We start from the raw sequence: 15,836 nt of genomic DNA, 5'->3' as shown, positions 1-15,836 counted from the left end.
TTGAAGTCTGAAAAATCATTGTCACAGCTAGCTGCTGCAGATGCCTTTTTAATGAGCATATTTGCTCTTGAACCTTTTTTTTTTGTTTTTGTTTTTTTATCTTTTTTGATTCCAATAGCCGCGCATTGAACCCCCGATGAAGAGTGTTGGAACCCCTTGTAACGTGTCGGTGGGCTTTTCCTGCCTATTACAATCTGTATTACTACAGAAGACTGAACGCATAGTACAGGAGACTAGGCTAGGTTCACACTAATGTGGTGCTGGAAACGCCACAATTCTGCATGCATTTATCGCATTCGCACAGCCCTTACCGGATCGCATGGTACAAAACGACTGTGCAGTACAATAGCAGTGCGGTTCTAAAATTGCTGCATGCACATCTGTGGTGAGATTTGAGCCCATTAAAAACTAAATGGGCTCAAATCGCATGTGAACAGCTGCGGTTCCTGTGCGTTTCACAAAGTATGAACCGAGCCTCGGAGGCTGAAAGTATGTTATTTTGGCCCCTTTCACACGGGCGATCCGATTAGATCCACCTGTCAGCTTTTCAGGCGGACTGGATCGGATGGTACAAAACGACTGTGCAGTACAATAGCAGTGCAGTTCCAAAATTGCTGCATTCACGTCTGTGGTGTGAGATTTGAGTCCATTAAAAATGAATGGGCTCAAATCGCATGTGAACAGCTGCGGTTCCTGTGCGTTCCACAAAGTATGAACCGAGCCCCAGAGGCTGAAAGTATGTTACTTTGGCCCCTTTCACACGGGCGATCCGATTCGGTCTGCCTGTCAGTTTTTTTTTAAGGCGGACCTGATCAGATGTTCCATGCATCCCTATGGGGCAGCGGGTGTCAGCGGAGACATCTCCGCTGCTATCCAATCCGTGAAATCCGGACGGATGGAAACCCTATTTTCCATCTGTCTGGAGGATCGGATCGGATGAGAACGGACAGGCTGTCCCGTTCTCATCCGATCTCCCCATAGAGGACAGCGAGGATCTGACAGCTCCAGCTCTCCATACAGAGCGGAGACGGAGCTGTCATCTGCCTGCGCAGCAGGGATCGGTGGATCGATCCCCCGCTGAACAGAACGGACTCCATCGGGCGCACCGCCCGTGTGAAAGGAGACTTTGAGGCCATCTCTTTACAAATAATTGGTCTGCTACTGACTGCTTGGGCTTGTTGGGGGGGGGGGGGGGGGGTGGTGCACAATAAATGCCAAAGGGCCGGCTGCAGCACCTCTTGGCACACGTTGGCCCGTAGAAAACCCGATTCCGTCTCCTGCAGTTTTGATTTGCGACTTATGCATTGTGGTCACAACACAATATGTAACACTAATTGGGATGTGTACAGTACATGTGTTCATAGCATTGTGCTACATTTTACTGTTTATGTCATTGTAAACATTTTACGACCTGTTTTGGGTTTTCCAAAATGTTCTGTTCTGAGACATAGAGTTTTTTTTAGGCGGGAGTTAAAAAAAATAAATAAATAAACATTGCTTATTTTCTGTTTATTATAGATATGCATGAAATGTGTTTATAAGATGCATAAAAAAAATAAAAAAAAAAGGGTCCATACCGCACAGAACCTAAAGATCACGGGAGTGGAAGCTTGCGACAATTCTGGAAAAAAAAAAAAAAAAACGTTTTCACATTCTGCTATATATTCATATATATATATATATTTATACATACATTCCTCCCCAAAAATGTTTTAAAAATCAAACTTTTTTTAACATTTTAGGCCAATTTGTTTTCTGCTACATATTTTTGGTAGAAAAAAATCCCAATAAGCGTATTTTGATTGGTTTGTGCAAACGTTATTGCGTCTACAAACTAGGGGACATGTTTTTTTTTTTTTTTTATCTAGTAATGGCGGCGATCTGCAATTTTTTTGCGGTACTGCGACATTGCGGCGGCCAGATCGGACCCCTGACTGACATTTTTGACACTTTTGGGGAGACCGGTGACATTACTACAGTAATCAGTGCTATAAATATGCACCGTTACTGTAATAATGACACTGGCAGGGAAGGGGTTAACATTGTGGGTTAACCCTTTCCTTAAATGTGTACCTAGGGGCGTATTTCTAACTGTGGGGGGGGGGCATGGCTTGTGGAATGACCATAGAGACCTGTGATCCTATATAAGAAGGGCTCTGTGATCATTCCAGGGGGGAAGAACGGTCAGATGTGTTGACAACAGCCAAGCGTTCTTCTCTCTCAGCGGGGAGCGATTGCCGGTGTCAGGCGGCAATCAGGGCCGCCTGCCTGCTGCATCGGCTTCCCCGCCGGTGGCACAGGCTCGCCCCCTAGATGCCTGCAAGCGACCGACGTAGCCCTACGTCAGTTTGCCTGGGAGAGCCGCACTCCCGCGGTAAGCGGTCGGCAGCCGCTTAAAGTGTGGCATGTTTGGTATCTACTTACTTGGTGTAACATCATCTTTTATGTTTTACAAAAAAATTAGGTTATGTATTGTGTTTTTTTTTTTTTTTGCATTAAAATGCAAAAAAAGTGTATTTTTTCCCCAAAAATGGCGTTTGAAAAACCATTGCGCAAATACCATGTGACATAAAAAATGTAAAAGCTCACCAATTTCATTCTCTAGGTCAGTGATGGGGAACCTTGGCACCCCAGATGCTTTGGAAGTATATTTCCCATGATGCTCATCCACTCTGCAATGCAGTTTGATCGTGGGAAATGTAGTTCCAAAACATCTGGGGGTGCCAAGGTTCCCCATCACTGCTCTAGGGCCGCTTTAAAAAAAAAAAATAAATATAAATATAAATATATATATATATATATATATATATATATATATATATATATATATATATATATATATATAAAATGTTTGGGGATTCCAAGTAATTTTGTACCAAAAAAAAAAAATGGTGTGTTACATATAAATAAAATGCGCCAGACTAAGACTGGTCTTTAAGTGGCTAACCTATTAGCAAAAGTATGTAAGTATAGGACACACCCCCTGCCACTCCCCTTAAAGGAGAATTTCACAAAAAAAAAAGATTAGTAAAACCCACAAGTGCTTTTTTTTTTTATTTTATTTTTTTTATCACTACTATTCTTTTATATTGGCTTTTGACATTTTACAAATGCAGCAATTTTGTAATTGGTATGGTCTACTCTACATTGAATTTTAAAATATTTCTTCTTCTTTAAGTTCTCATAGTACCTGGGAGCCAGCTAAGCTTCCGTCACTGGCAGAGAGAGTGTGGAATTCATCTGATTGGATGAAAGGTTTAGCACTGGGAAACACTTTTAGATAAATAGTGCATTTAATATACAACTATATAGATCAGACCAAAATGAGGGACAAATGAGGAGGAAAAAGGGACAAAGATTTGGCTTCATAGTGACATGATGGCATCACACAGTTGGTGCAGATTTGTTGGTTGCACAGAATCTCCCGTTCCACCACATCTCAAAGGTGCTCTATTGGATGAGATGTGGTGAGTGTGGAGGACATTGGAGTACAGTGACCGGATCTGGTGAGTGTGGAGACCATTGGAGTACAGTGACCGATCTGGTGAGTGTGGAGGCCATTGGAGTACAGTGACCGGATCTGGTGAGTGTGGAGACCATTGGAGTACAGTGACCGATCTGGTGAGTGTGGAGGCCATTGAAGTACATTGACCGGATCTGGCGAGTGTGGAGGCCATTGGAGTACAGTGACCGGATCTGGTGAGTGTGGAGACCATTGGAGTACAGTGAACGGATCTGGTGAGTGTGGAGACCATTGGAGTACAGTGAACGGATCTGGTGAGTGTGGAGGCCATTGGAGGACAGTGACCTCATTGACATGGTGAAGAAATCAGTGGTGAGATGATTGGAGCTTTGTGACATGGTGCATTATCCTGCTGGAAGGAGCCATCAGAAGATGGGGACACTGTAGTCATAAAGGGATGGACATGGTCAGCAACAATACTCAGGTAGGCCGTGGGGTTTAAACGATGCTTAATTGGTACTAAGGGGCCCAAAGTGTGCCAAGAAAAATATCCCCCACACCATTACACCACCAGCCTGAACCATTAATACAAGGCAGGATGGATCCATGCTTTCATGTTGTTTACCCCAAATTCTGACCCCACCATCTGAATGTCACAGCTGAAATGGAGACTCATCAGACCAGGCAACGTTTTTCCAATCTTCGGTTGTCCAATTTTGGTGAGCCTGTGCGAATTGTAGCCTCAGTTTCCTGTTCTTAGCTGACAGGAGTGGCGCTCGGTGTGGTCTTCTGCTGCTGTAGCCCATCTACTTCAAGGTTTGATTTGTTGTGCGGAGATGGTATTCTGCATACCTTCAACACAGTGGTTATTTGAGGTGGCTTTCTATCATCTGTAACCAGTCTGCCCATTCTCTGACATCAACAAGCCCTTTTCGTCCACGCAACTGCCGCTCACTGGATATTTTCTCTTTTTCCCACCATTCTCTGTAAACCTGAGAGATGGTTGTGTGTGAAAATTTCCGGGAGCTCAGCAGTTTTTGAAATACTCAGACCAGCCCGTCTGGCACCAACAACCATGCCACGTTCAAAGTCACTTAAATCCCTTTCTTCTCAATTCTGATGCTCGGTTTGAACTCCAGTAAGTCATCTTCACCACGTCTAGATGCCCAAATGCATTGCGTTAATGACATGTGATTGGCTGATTAGCAGTTTGTGTTACCAAGCAATTGAACAGGTGTACCTAATAAAGTGGCCAGTGAGTGTATGTAGGGGTAAGAGGTGCTGGAGGGTCTATTGATGCTGGTGGTTGGGGGATCTATTGTTGGTGGGGGTGGGTCAATTGTTGCCAGAATGAATCTACTATTAGGGGAGAGGGCCTAATATTGCTGGAAGATCTATTGTTGTTGTGGGGGACAATTTTTTTTGCTAGACCTATTGTTGCTGGCAATGGGGGGTCAATTGTTGCCAGAGTGGATCTACTCTTAGGGGAGAGGGTCTAATATTGCTGGAAGATCTATTGTGGGGGGGGGGCAAATTTTGTAGCTAGACACATCTATTGTTGCTAGGAGGGGGGTCAATTGTTGCCAGAGTGGATCTACTATTAGGGGAGAGGGCCTAATATTGCTCGAAGATCTATTGTTGCTGGGGGTGGGTCAATTGTTGCCAGAGTGGATCTACTATTAGGGGAGATGGTCTAATAATGCTGGAAGACCTATTGTTGTGGGGGGGGGGCACATTTTGTTGCTAGACAGATCTATTGTTGCTGGGGGCTGGGGGGGTCAATTGTTGCCAGAGTGGATCTACTATTAGGGGAGAGGGTCTAATATTGCTGGAAGATCTATTGTTGTGGGGGGAGCACATTTTGTTGCTAGACAGATCTATTTTTGCTAGGAGGGGGGTCAATTGTTGCTAGAGTGTATCTACTATTAGGGGAGAGGACCTAATATTGCTGGAAGATCTATTGTTGTTGTGGGGGGGGGGGGCACATTTTGTTGCTAGACAGATCTATTGTTGCTGGGGGTTGGGGGGTCAATTGTTGCCAGAGTGGATCTACTATTAGGGGAGAGGGTCTAATATTGCTGGAAGATCTATTGTTGTGGGGGGGGGACACATTTTGTTGCTAGACAGATCTATTGTTGCTAGGAGGGGGTCAATTGTTGCCAGAGTGGATCTACTACTAGGGGAGAGGATCTAATATTGCTGTAAGATCTATTGTTGGGGGGGTTTAGTTGCGAGGCAGATCTATTGTTACTGGGGGGTCTATTGTTGCTGGCTGCAGGAAATCTATTTTATTGCTTTTCTTGTTAACAGAATCAATACTATTTACTTACCACCACAAAATAATACTTTGTTCTGTATTCTCTAAAAGGGGCAGTAGTGGGAGGTGGCTTGGGGTTGGAACATGCTCGGAGATGGAGGGGGGTTGACAAAGAAGTACCTGCACCTATTCTCAGAGAAAAAAATCCCTGGTGCTTGGATCCCTACTCTTTACTGTGGATAGCCTTGTGTTACTCTCTAATGTCCACTAGGAGGCGGTAGAGCTCCACCATTGTTTATTCCTGTTATTACTTTTACAAGAGGATACATTCACTGATGAGGGGATTTAGCGGTATGATAGAGCGTCATTTCTCATCTGTGACCGACATGAAATGTGTCAGTTTGTGCTTACACTAATTATACAATGCTCATCAGCACTGCATTATCATTGGCTTCAAAAGGACAGGAGAGGGAAGCAATGAACTTTTTTTTATTTCGCAAATATTTATAAAATATGTGATGATGTGTAACGATAAGGCGACATTTTGCGTAAAAGAAATGGTGCATTTTATACGTTTATCATTCATCTCTATGGAAGGTGAATTTCATTAGACAGCATGGCAGATATACGCTAAATAAAGTTTATCGTAAATTGGACCTTTCATCAACTTTGCAAGTCTACAGAAATACAATATCTCACAAAAGTGAGTACACCCCTCACATTTCTGTGAATATTTTATTCTATCTTTTCATGTGACAACACTGAAGAAATGACACTTTGCTACAATGTAAAGTAGTGAGTGTACAGCTTGTATAACAGTGTAAATTTGCTGTCCCCTCAAAATAACTCCACACACAGCCATTAATGTCTAAACCGCTGGCAACAAAAGTGAGTACACCCCTAAGTGACAATGTCCAAATTGGGCCCAAAGTGTCAATATTTTGTGTGGCCTCCATTATTTTCCAGCGCTGCCTTAACCCTCTTGGGCATGGAGTTCACCAGAGCTTCACAGGTTGCCACTGGAGTCCTCTTCCACTCCTCCATGATGACATCACAGAGCTGGTGGATGTTAGAGACCTTCCCCTCCTCCAATTTGTTTGAGGATGCCCCACAGATAGGGTTTAGGTCTGGAGACATGCTTGGCCAGTCCATCACCTTTACCCTCAGCTTCTTTAGCAAGGCAGTGGCCGTCTTGGAGGTGTGTTTGGGGTCGTTATCATGTTGGAATACTGCCCTGTGGCCCAGTCTCTGAAGGGAGGGGATCATGCTCTGCTTCAGTATGTCACAGTACATGTTGGCATTCAGGGTTCCCTCAATGAACTGTAGCTCCCCAGTGCCGGCAGCACTCATGCAGCCCCAGACCATGACACTCCCACCACCATGCTTGACTGTAGGGAAGACACACTTGTCTTTGTACTCCTCACCTGGTTTCCACCACACACGCTTGATACCATCTGAACCAAATAAGCTCATCTTGGTCTCATCAGACCACAGGAGATGGTTCCAGTAATCCATGTCCTTAGTCTGCTTGTCTTCAACAAACTGTTTGTGGGCTTTCTTGTGCATCATCTTTAGAAGAGGCTTCCTTCTGGGATGACAGCCATGCAGACCAATTTGATGCAGTGTGCGGCGTATGGTCTGAGCACTGACAGGCTGACCCCCCACCCCTTCAACCTCTGCAGCAATGCTGGGAGCACTATTATGTCTATTTCCCAAAGACAACCTCTGGATATGACGCTGAGCATGTGCACTCAACTTCTTTGGTTGACCACGGTGAGGCCTGTTCTGAGTGGAACCTGTCCTGTTAAACCACTGTATGGTCTTGGCCACCGTGCTGCAGCTCAGTTTCAGGGTCTTGGCAATCTTCTGATAGCCTAGGCCATCTTTATGTAGAGCAACAATTCTTTTTTTCAGATCCTCAGAGTTCTTTGCCATGAGGTGCCATGCTGAACTTCCAGTGACCAGTATAAGAGAGGGAGAGCAATAACACCAAATTTAACACACCTGCTCCCCATTCACACCTGAGACCTTGTAACATTAACGAGTCACATGACACCGGGGAGGGAAATGGCTATAAGGGCCCCATTTGGACATTTTCACTTAGGGGTGTACTCACTTTTGTTGCCGGCAGTTTAGACATTAATGGCTGTGTTTTGAGTTATTTTGAGGGGACAGCAAATTTACACTGTTATACAAGCTGTACACTCACTACTTTACATTGTAGCAAAGTGTCATTTCTTCAGTGTTGTCACATGAAAAGATAGAATAAAATATTTACAAAAATGTGAGGGGTGTACTCACTTTTGTGAGATACTGTAAGTGCCTTCCGTGTCATATTAAAGGATAGGTCCAGTCAAGAACTAACGCTAAACCTGCTCTGTGCCACATTATAACCCTAATCTATCTAACCCTGTAAAGCAAAAATCGCTATACTTACCAACCTGCAGCCGATCCGGTCCGGTCACAGCATCAGCTGTCAGCGGCGGCTTCACTGTGGAGGCGGGTGCAGGGGAGCCAGCCGACAACGGAAGCCCCATAGTAAGTCTATGGGTGACGTCACTTCCTGTTCATCTCACAGCCTTTGTCTGTCCTCTACTGCATAGAGCTTCTGCTGCTGGAGATCGGACCAGACTGGGTGTAAAGAAGTTTAGTACAGCGATTTTTGCTTTACAGGGTTAGATGGAATATTCTTAGAATGTGGCACAGAGCAGGTTTAGCATTTTGTTCATTTTTGACTAAGTGTCCTTTAAACCTTCAGTTTTTTAAGCACTGATTTAATCACCGAGTATGCAGCTTCTTCATCTTGTAATCCTTGCCTGTGGTCCTGTTTAAAGCCGTAGTAAAGTCTCTTAAAAAAAAAAAAAAAGGTCCCCCCTGCAGGCTAATGCCATAATTACGCCCTGCACATACTAGCACATTATGACAGAATTGCCTGTAAAGCGGATCCCTTCAGCGGCACGCTGTCACCACTGACAGGGACTCCATCTTCACTTGGTCTTCCTTCCGGCTTTGTGCGCTGCAGCTATTGGAATGGCAGGGCCGCAGTGATCAGGGTAGGACTGGGCCAGGGGGCAGTAGGGCAATTGCCCCCTGGGCTGCTCTGATGCCCCATAAAAAGGCTGCACCGCTTCCGCCACAGACATGCCTAAAGGATTCCTGGTGAAGAGAAGTAAAAAGTCCCCACTGCTGACTTACTGAGTGCGGGATGAAGACAAGGACAGAGCGCAGGACCCCTCCACTTCCCAGCATTGATGGTGTATACTGTGTCTGAGCACAGGTCGGTTCCATGCCCCACTGGAGACTCTCCTCCCCCAGGCAGCCCTGACCAAGCTCTCCCAGCTCCCCCCAACTGCCCCCTGCTGGCCAGGTCGGGAACCCGGTTTCGGCCAGTGAGTAGAGAGTACCTGGAGCGGAGCTTTAGCCTGGAATGGGGGTCAGGAGGTGGCCAGGAAGAGGGAGAGTGGGAGGGGGGCTGAGTTGCTGCACCATGGGCCACTGGTTTGTACCTACCCCCTAGGCTGACCTTTGCCAGTCAGCCCCTGGAGGTGATATCATGGCACTCTGAATGGACAGCACACTCGAATAGTGACCTCACCGGCCACTACAAATGTGAATATCTCCTAAATGGTGTACGATTAGGAGATATTCACTGTATGTAGGGGTAAGTCTTATTGCAGTGATGGTGAACCTTGGCACTCCAGATGTTTCAGAACTACATTTCCCATAATGCTCATGCACTATGCAGTGCAGTGGAGCATCATGGGAAATGTGGGGTGCCAAGGTTCGCCATCACTGTCTTATTTTATTGTGATTGTAAAGGTTTTATTTTTTATTTTTTTACCACTTGGCCACCGTGCTATAGCCGAAAGACGCCTACAGCGCGGGCTTGAAATGCCGGGAGGGTGTAAATGGACGACCTCCCGTTCTCACGCTGCCGATGTGCTCCAGGGGGCAAGCGGGCAGTGTGCTCTGTGGTCGCTGAGTCCTGGGGACACAGCTGATCACAGAGCGGGGTAAAAGGCCAATCAACATGAATAAAGATATATTCATAGTGGCGCAAGCAGAGGGCATGTGGAAGCTGATAAATGTCCATAGGGTAGTCTTACGGACCTTAATTATTGTCCATGTGAAGATGGGACACAATCTGTAATCTCAGGGCCGGCCTGGAAGGGAGCGGAAGCGGTCTTCAAACATGTAAGATTCTAAAAGTTTAATATAACAGGGTGCAATACAAATTTACATAATAGTAAGTGGATGCAGGTCCATGAATATTCTGGTGTCCAGGGGCTGCTGAGGCCGTCTCTTGGGTCAATGAGGTGCCTCTCGTCTCATTGTCCTGTCCGGCAGGAAGTGATGTTGATGTGAGGAATTGAGTCCGAGGGCTGGACCACAGGTGTGCCGCAAACGTTTTGCTGTACGTTACCCTTTTGAGGAGTCCCTTCTAAAAAAGTGGACTAGTAAACCATTGGTGGACCCTCCTGTTTCCAGGTTGAACAAGGCTACCATGATCCCAGTAGAGGAATCCCTGTCCTTTAAGACCCGGCTGACAGGAAGGTGGAGGCTGTGGCACGCAGCATGTTTATTATGGCTGGTTCGACATTGCGGCTAGTCTTTGCCTCAGCCCTGGTGTCTCAGACCCTAACTGAATGGACCAAGCTTTTACACCAGGGCCTGGGTGGTGAGCAGGTCCCTGCTGCTTATGTTGATTAAGTGGACCAGTTGGTCCATGGGCTGCTGCAGTTTATTTGTGATGCAGCTTTGGATACAGCTGCTGTGCTGTCCAATCTTTCTGTTTCAGCGGTGGTGATTAGGTGCGTGCCGTAGCTTAAGAATTGGTCTGCAGACCAAGCCTCTACGAAAGCTCTCATTGATCTGCCCCTTCAAGGTGATCGCCTGTCTGGGGGCTACCCTGGATGACATTATTAAGGGTATCACGAGGGGTAACGGTACCTTCCTGCCATAGTCTAGGAAAGGGAAGGAGCCTCATCGCGGATTGTAGCCCATCTTCTCAGCACATAGAAAATTCGGAGAATAAGGGAAATAGATCTTTCAAATCTTCCCTGGGAGGTTCCAAGTATCCTTGATCTGGTTAACCTATAGCTAGCTTCTCCGGACCCGCAGACAAGAACCCTTCAGCAAGAAGGTCTTCCTTCACCCATTATTGGGGTGGGGGGACATCTTCACTGGTTTCCAGCCTCGTGGACTTCCTTTATGAGCGTCAAGGGGATCCACCAAATGATTCTTTTGAGGGTACCCAGAAAGGGGGACAAAGCTTTGTCCTTTTCAGATTTTTTAGGTCCTGAGTCTCCTTTGTGCGAATTTAATTCCTGCAAAGGTTCAGGTGATGTCCGAACTACCTAAGGTCCCCTCTATCCCTGTCCAGGGAATTGATTTGGCCGAATACATACCAAACAAACAAAGAGCTGGGGGGGGGCACACCCTGAACATGCATTTCTAAAGCTGGTGCAGCTATGAACCAAGCAACATGCGTATTTCCAGAGAATAGCGCACACATGCAAAAGAAATGACTATCAAATATAAAGGCAATCAATAAATAAAAATGGGGATTTAGTCCCACCATATGGCCATATCGTGCTCAAGCCCACCACTACGTCAAAGTACCCCATTGTCAGTGGGTCCTACACTATCCATAAAAAAGGGGTGAATCCAGCCTCTCTAACCCTTGGAGATACTTACTCCTTACCGGGAGAGATGTGCAACTGCACTATAAGGGACTCCTCCTATATCTACTTGCTAATGGAGAATGATAGAGTACAGGTGTGGGAGGATGGGGTGCTCAACCCCAGAAGTCTGGTCAGACCAAATACATACCAATAAAAAACAAAGAGCTGGGGGGGCACACCCTGAACATGCATTTCTAAAGCTGGTGCAGCTATGAACCAAGTAACGTGCATATTTACAGAGAATAGCGCACACACCCCACCCTCCCACACCTGTACTCTATCAGTGTCCACTAGCAAGTAGATAGGAGGAGTCCCTTATAGTGCAGTTGCACATCTCTCCCAGTAAGGAGTAAGCATCTCCAATGGTTTAGAGGCTGGATTCATCCTTCATTTTATGGCTAGTGTAGGACCCACTGATAATGGGGTACTTTGACGCAGTGGTGGGCTTGAGCACGATATGGCCATATGGTGGGACTAAATCCCCATTTTTATTTATTGATCGCCTTTATATTTGATAGTCATTTCTTTTGCATGTGTGCGCTATTCTCTGTAAATATGCAGGGAATTGATTTACCTAGGTCTGATTCTAATTCTGACCAGGGTGATCCTTCCTCTGGACAAACTTCCTCTGGTGAAATGTTAGTCTCCCCCCCCCCCCCCCCCCTCTGGAGGTACTAATCTGCCTTTGGGCTGTCTGAGGGGTGCTACAAATCATTACAGTGTGTCTTAATTTGTGTCTTTTTTTATACGTATTTTCCTAGAGTTCAGCTTTAAGTATTCTTGTAAATAACACGGACGCCCAAAATAACCTGTTTGCTTGCATTAGAGTTTATCCGGCGAAATGCCTTTCCCCAGCTCTGCCAAGAAGTTTTGGAAGGGTATGATGCATGTTCCATGATCCAGATGTTGACGTCCTTCAGAAGATTGTGTAAAGAGATGAAAGAGCGAGGCATGGTCTGACATTCCTGATTGTTTCATTATACACCACTCAGCGACACTTCCACAGGAGGTGCCGCTGTCATGTAAGATGAAGGGGGCCGTTCACTGTCACCTATGTTACTTGGCTGACATGGTGCTTAGTGGGAGTTCACTGCGGCCAAGTGACTTGTTACACAACCGAGCGGAGGGCACTTCTTTCTGTTTATGCAAGTAAGCAGCCACTAAGAATAGATAAATGAACCAATGCGCTAACCACAATAAAAAATATATAGGGATAGAACACTCTCAGTGAAATAAAAGATAATAGCAGCCAATTTCTAGTAGTGTCGCCACATAGAAATAAAACAATCAATAAAATATATAAAATGGGCACTAAAAATCACAATATGAAATCCCAATATAAAATCACATAAATCAAATGCGATAATGTGCAAATACCCACTCCAGAAAATGGATAGGTGAAAGTGTATAAAATATTCCAAAGTGATGGGGGTGTAATATATACAGAACAGCAAAATGTGCACAATTTATAATACGACTATACTCGGTGGTCTAGAGCAGCCTTTTTCAACCTGGGTGCTGTGGCACCCTGGTGTGCCTCCTGGGTTCTTCAGGGGTGCCTTGGCAAAATGGCAACAAATTGCCACAGGTTTTTACTTTGTAGAATTACAACTCTGGACACTGTGCTGGTCAAGCCACTAACACCATGGCAATTCTGGGCACTGTGCTGGTCAAGCCACTGGCACCCTGACAACCCTGGGCACTGTGCGGGTCAAGCCACTGGCACCCTGACAACCCTGGGCACTGTGCGGGTCAAGCCACTGGTACCCTGACAACTCTGGGCACTGTGCGGCTCAAGCCACTGGCACCCTGACAACCCTGGGCACTGTACGGGTCAAGCCACTGGCACCCTGACAACCCTGGGCACTGTGCGGGTCAAGCCACTGGTACCCTGACAACTCTGGGCACTGTGCGGCTCAAGCCACTGGCACCCTGACAACTCTGGGCACTGTATGGGTCAAGCCACTAGCACCCTGACAACCCTGGGCACTGTGCAGGTCAAGCCACTGGTACCCTGACAACTCTGGGCACTGTGCGGCTCAAGCCACTGGCACCCTGACAACCCTGGGCACTGTGCGGGTCAAGCCACTGGTACCCTGACAACTCTGGGCACTGTGCGGCTCAAGCCACTGGCACCCTGACAACCCTGGGCACTGTGCGGGTCAAGCCACTGGTACCCTGATAACTCTGGGCACTGTGTGGCTCAAGCCACTGGCACCCTGACAACCAGTGACATCACTGGTTGACAAGGAGAATGACGGGTGCTTGCACAGCATCCTTATTTACTCCTCCTCATCCCTTCTCCATCAGCACTGGGGTCACATTAGCAAGTAGAAGAGGAGAAACCCTAGAATACTAGTCTGTACCATTTTGCAATAGTGGAGGAATAAATCACTTCTAATGTTGGATGACCCATGTGTATGGATGTTGCTGCCTTTTTCAAAACTATTAGTTTATTTCTATTTTTTTTTTACATTTTAGAATGGGGTGCCTTGAGATTGTGCAGAATTGTTAAGGGTGCCACAACTGAAAAAAGGTTGAAAAACCCTGGTCTAGAGGTTCCAAAATGAGAAACCAAAAAAATAGGTGCAAAATATGAATATAAATAAATGAATAGTCCAAAAAAATTCCTTAAAAAGGTGCAAAAAATTAATTCCTCCTGTGCAAAGTGAATCTCAGTCCAAAAAGTCTTTGCACCTTTAAAAGATTTTAAATGCATTATTTAACCACTTTAGCCCCGGGGGATTTTTTCCCCTTAAAGAGGAGTTCCGGCCTTGGGGGTGAAATTTAGATAAAAATACCCCCGGGACAGTCAGATAAGTGGAAGTTTTACTTTTGGGTGGAACTCGTTTTAAAAATTTCTCTACTAGCACATTATGTAACACTTACCTGCAACGAAGCCCGCATGGTCCCTGGTGGCGGCTGCATCCATCTTCACCCGTCTTCCTTCCGGGTCTGTGGACTCTGGCTGCATTACTGGCCGGAGCCGCTTGACGTCACTCAAACGCATGCGCGCGGGAGCCCGCCAGTCATGGCACGGGGCTCTGAGGAAACGGCACAGCTGGCCGTTTCTTCAGAGTGCATACGCCGATGATGTCATCGGCGTATGCAATCTAAATATCTCCTAAACGGTGCAAGTTTAGGAGATATTTACAGAACCTATAGGTAAGCCTTACTATGGGGTTACCTATAGGTTTCAGCTGGAACGCGGGGGAATGCAGTTCCGGCACCTCCAGTCTTAATGTATGCAATGGCAAAGGGTTGCTGGGGTCAGTGGGGTGAGCTGAATGGTCTATTGATGCTGGCTGCTGTGGGATCTATTGTTGCTGTGAATAATCTATTGTTGCTGGAGGGCATTTTGTTGTGGGGGGCTATTGTTGCAGTGGAGGATTTATTGTTGTTTGGGGGAACTATTGTTGCTAGGGGTTTTTTTTTGTTGGGGGGGTCTATTGTTGCAGGGGAGGATTTATTGGGGGGGGGGGCGATTGTTGCAGGGGAGGATTTATTGTTGCTGGGGGGCTATTGTTGGGCGTCTGTTGTTGCTGATTGCGGGGGATCGTGGGTAGAGGGTGGAACCAAAGGACAGCGCTCGGAGGTGGGTATGGGGTGGAGACAAGGGGTGACTCAGAAGAATGGAGTACCTGCACCTATTCTCAGAGAAAAAAAGCCCTGGGTACAAGTCATCAAAAATTCATCATATAACCCAACCGCATGTGTCTAACCCAAGAAGGCCAACATCGACTGAAAGCCCCCCAATGGTTGGCACTGCGGGTAAGGTTAATAAGGAAATGAGAAGTGAGTTCCGGCTCGACATGTTTCGTGATGTGTTGCTTCCTCAGGAGCTCATCAGAACATTCCCAGGATGTCCGTAATGGTATGTAGCAGGAGAGGGAAACCCAAAAGATTTCCTCAATTCATGATAGTGCAAAAAATATCAAGCTATTCCGTTCACTAAACCTGTCATCCAAGTTGGGAATTCTTGGATTAAAGGACAAATCCGTACAAATCCAAGCGCTGCGGAGCATTAGTATAAATTCATTTGAATTGCAGAGCTGTACTGCACTGCAGAGTATAAATAATACACGGTGCTTCCGCTTTCCTTCGTATCACATAGACGGCCTGATATCTGTGCAGAACAATGTGATCTGTTTATGTTACAAACTGCAACAAGGCAACAGCAGGATTAGCAGAAAAACATCGGTCCTGGCCCGCGGGAACCATCGTCTCAGCACTTTGCTAATATACCTATTATGTCTAACGCCGTCTGTCTAATCCTGTTGGCTATTGTTGATGCTTCTCCTTCATGCAGCCAAATGATGAATATGTTTACCCGGGATTTACCGAGCGCCTCCTTGCTGCCATCGTAGCTTGGATTGGAGGTGATGTAATGGGCCTAGATATGTTTTTGAAATTAAACCTTTTTATGGCAGTA

Source organism: Pelophylax lessonae, assembly GCF_965119305.1.
Source record: "Pelophylax lessonae genome assembly, chromosome: 10".
In the NCBI taxonomy this organism is placed as follows: Eukaryota; Metazoa; Chordata; class Amphibia; order Anura; family Ranidae; genus Pelophylax; species Pelophylax lessonae.
The sequence above is the reverse complement of the archived record's forward strand: the minus strand, read 5'-3'. Positions refer to the sequence as shown.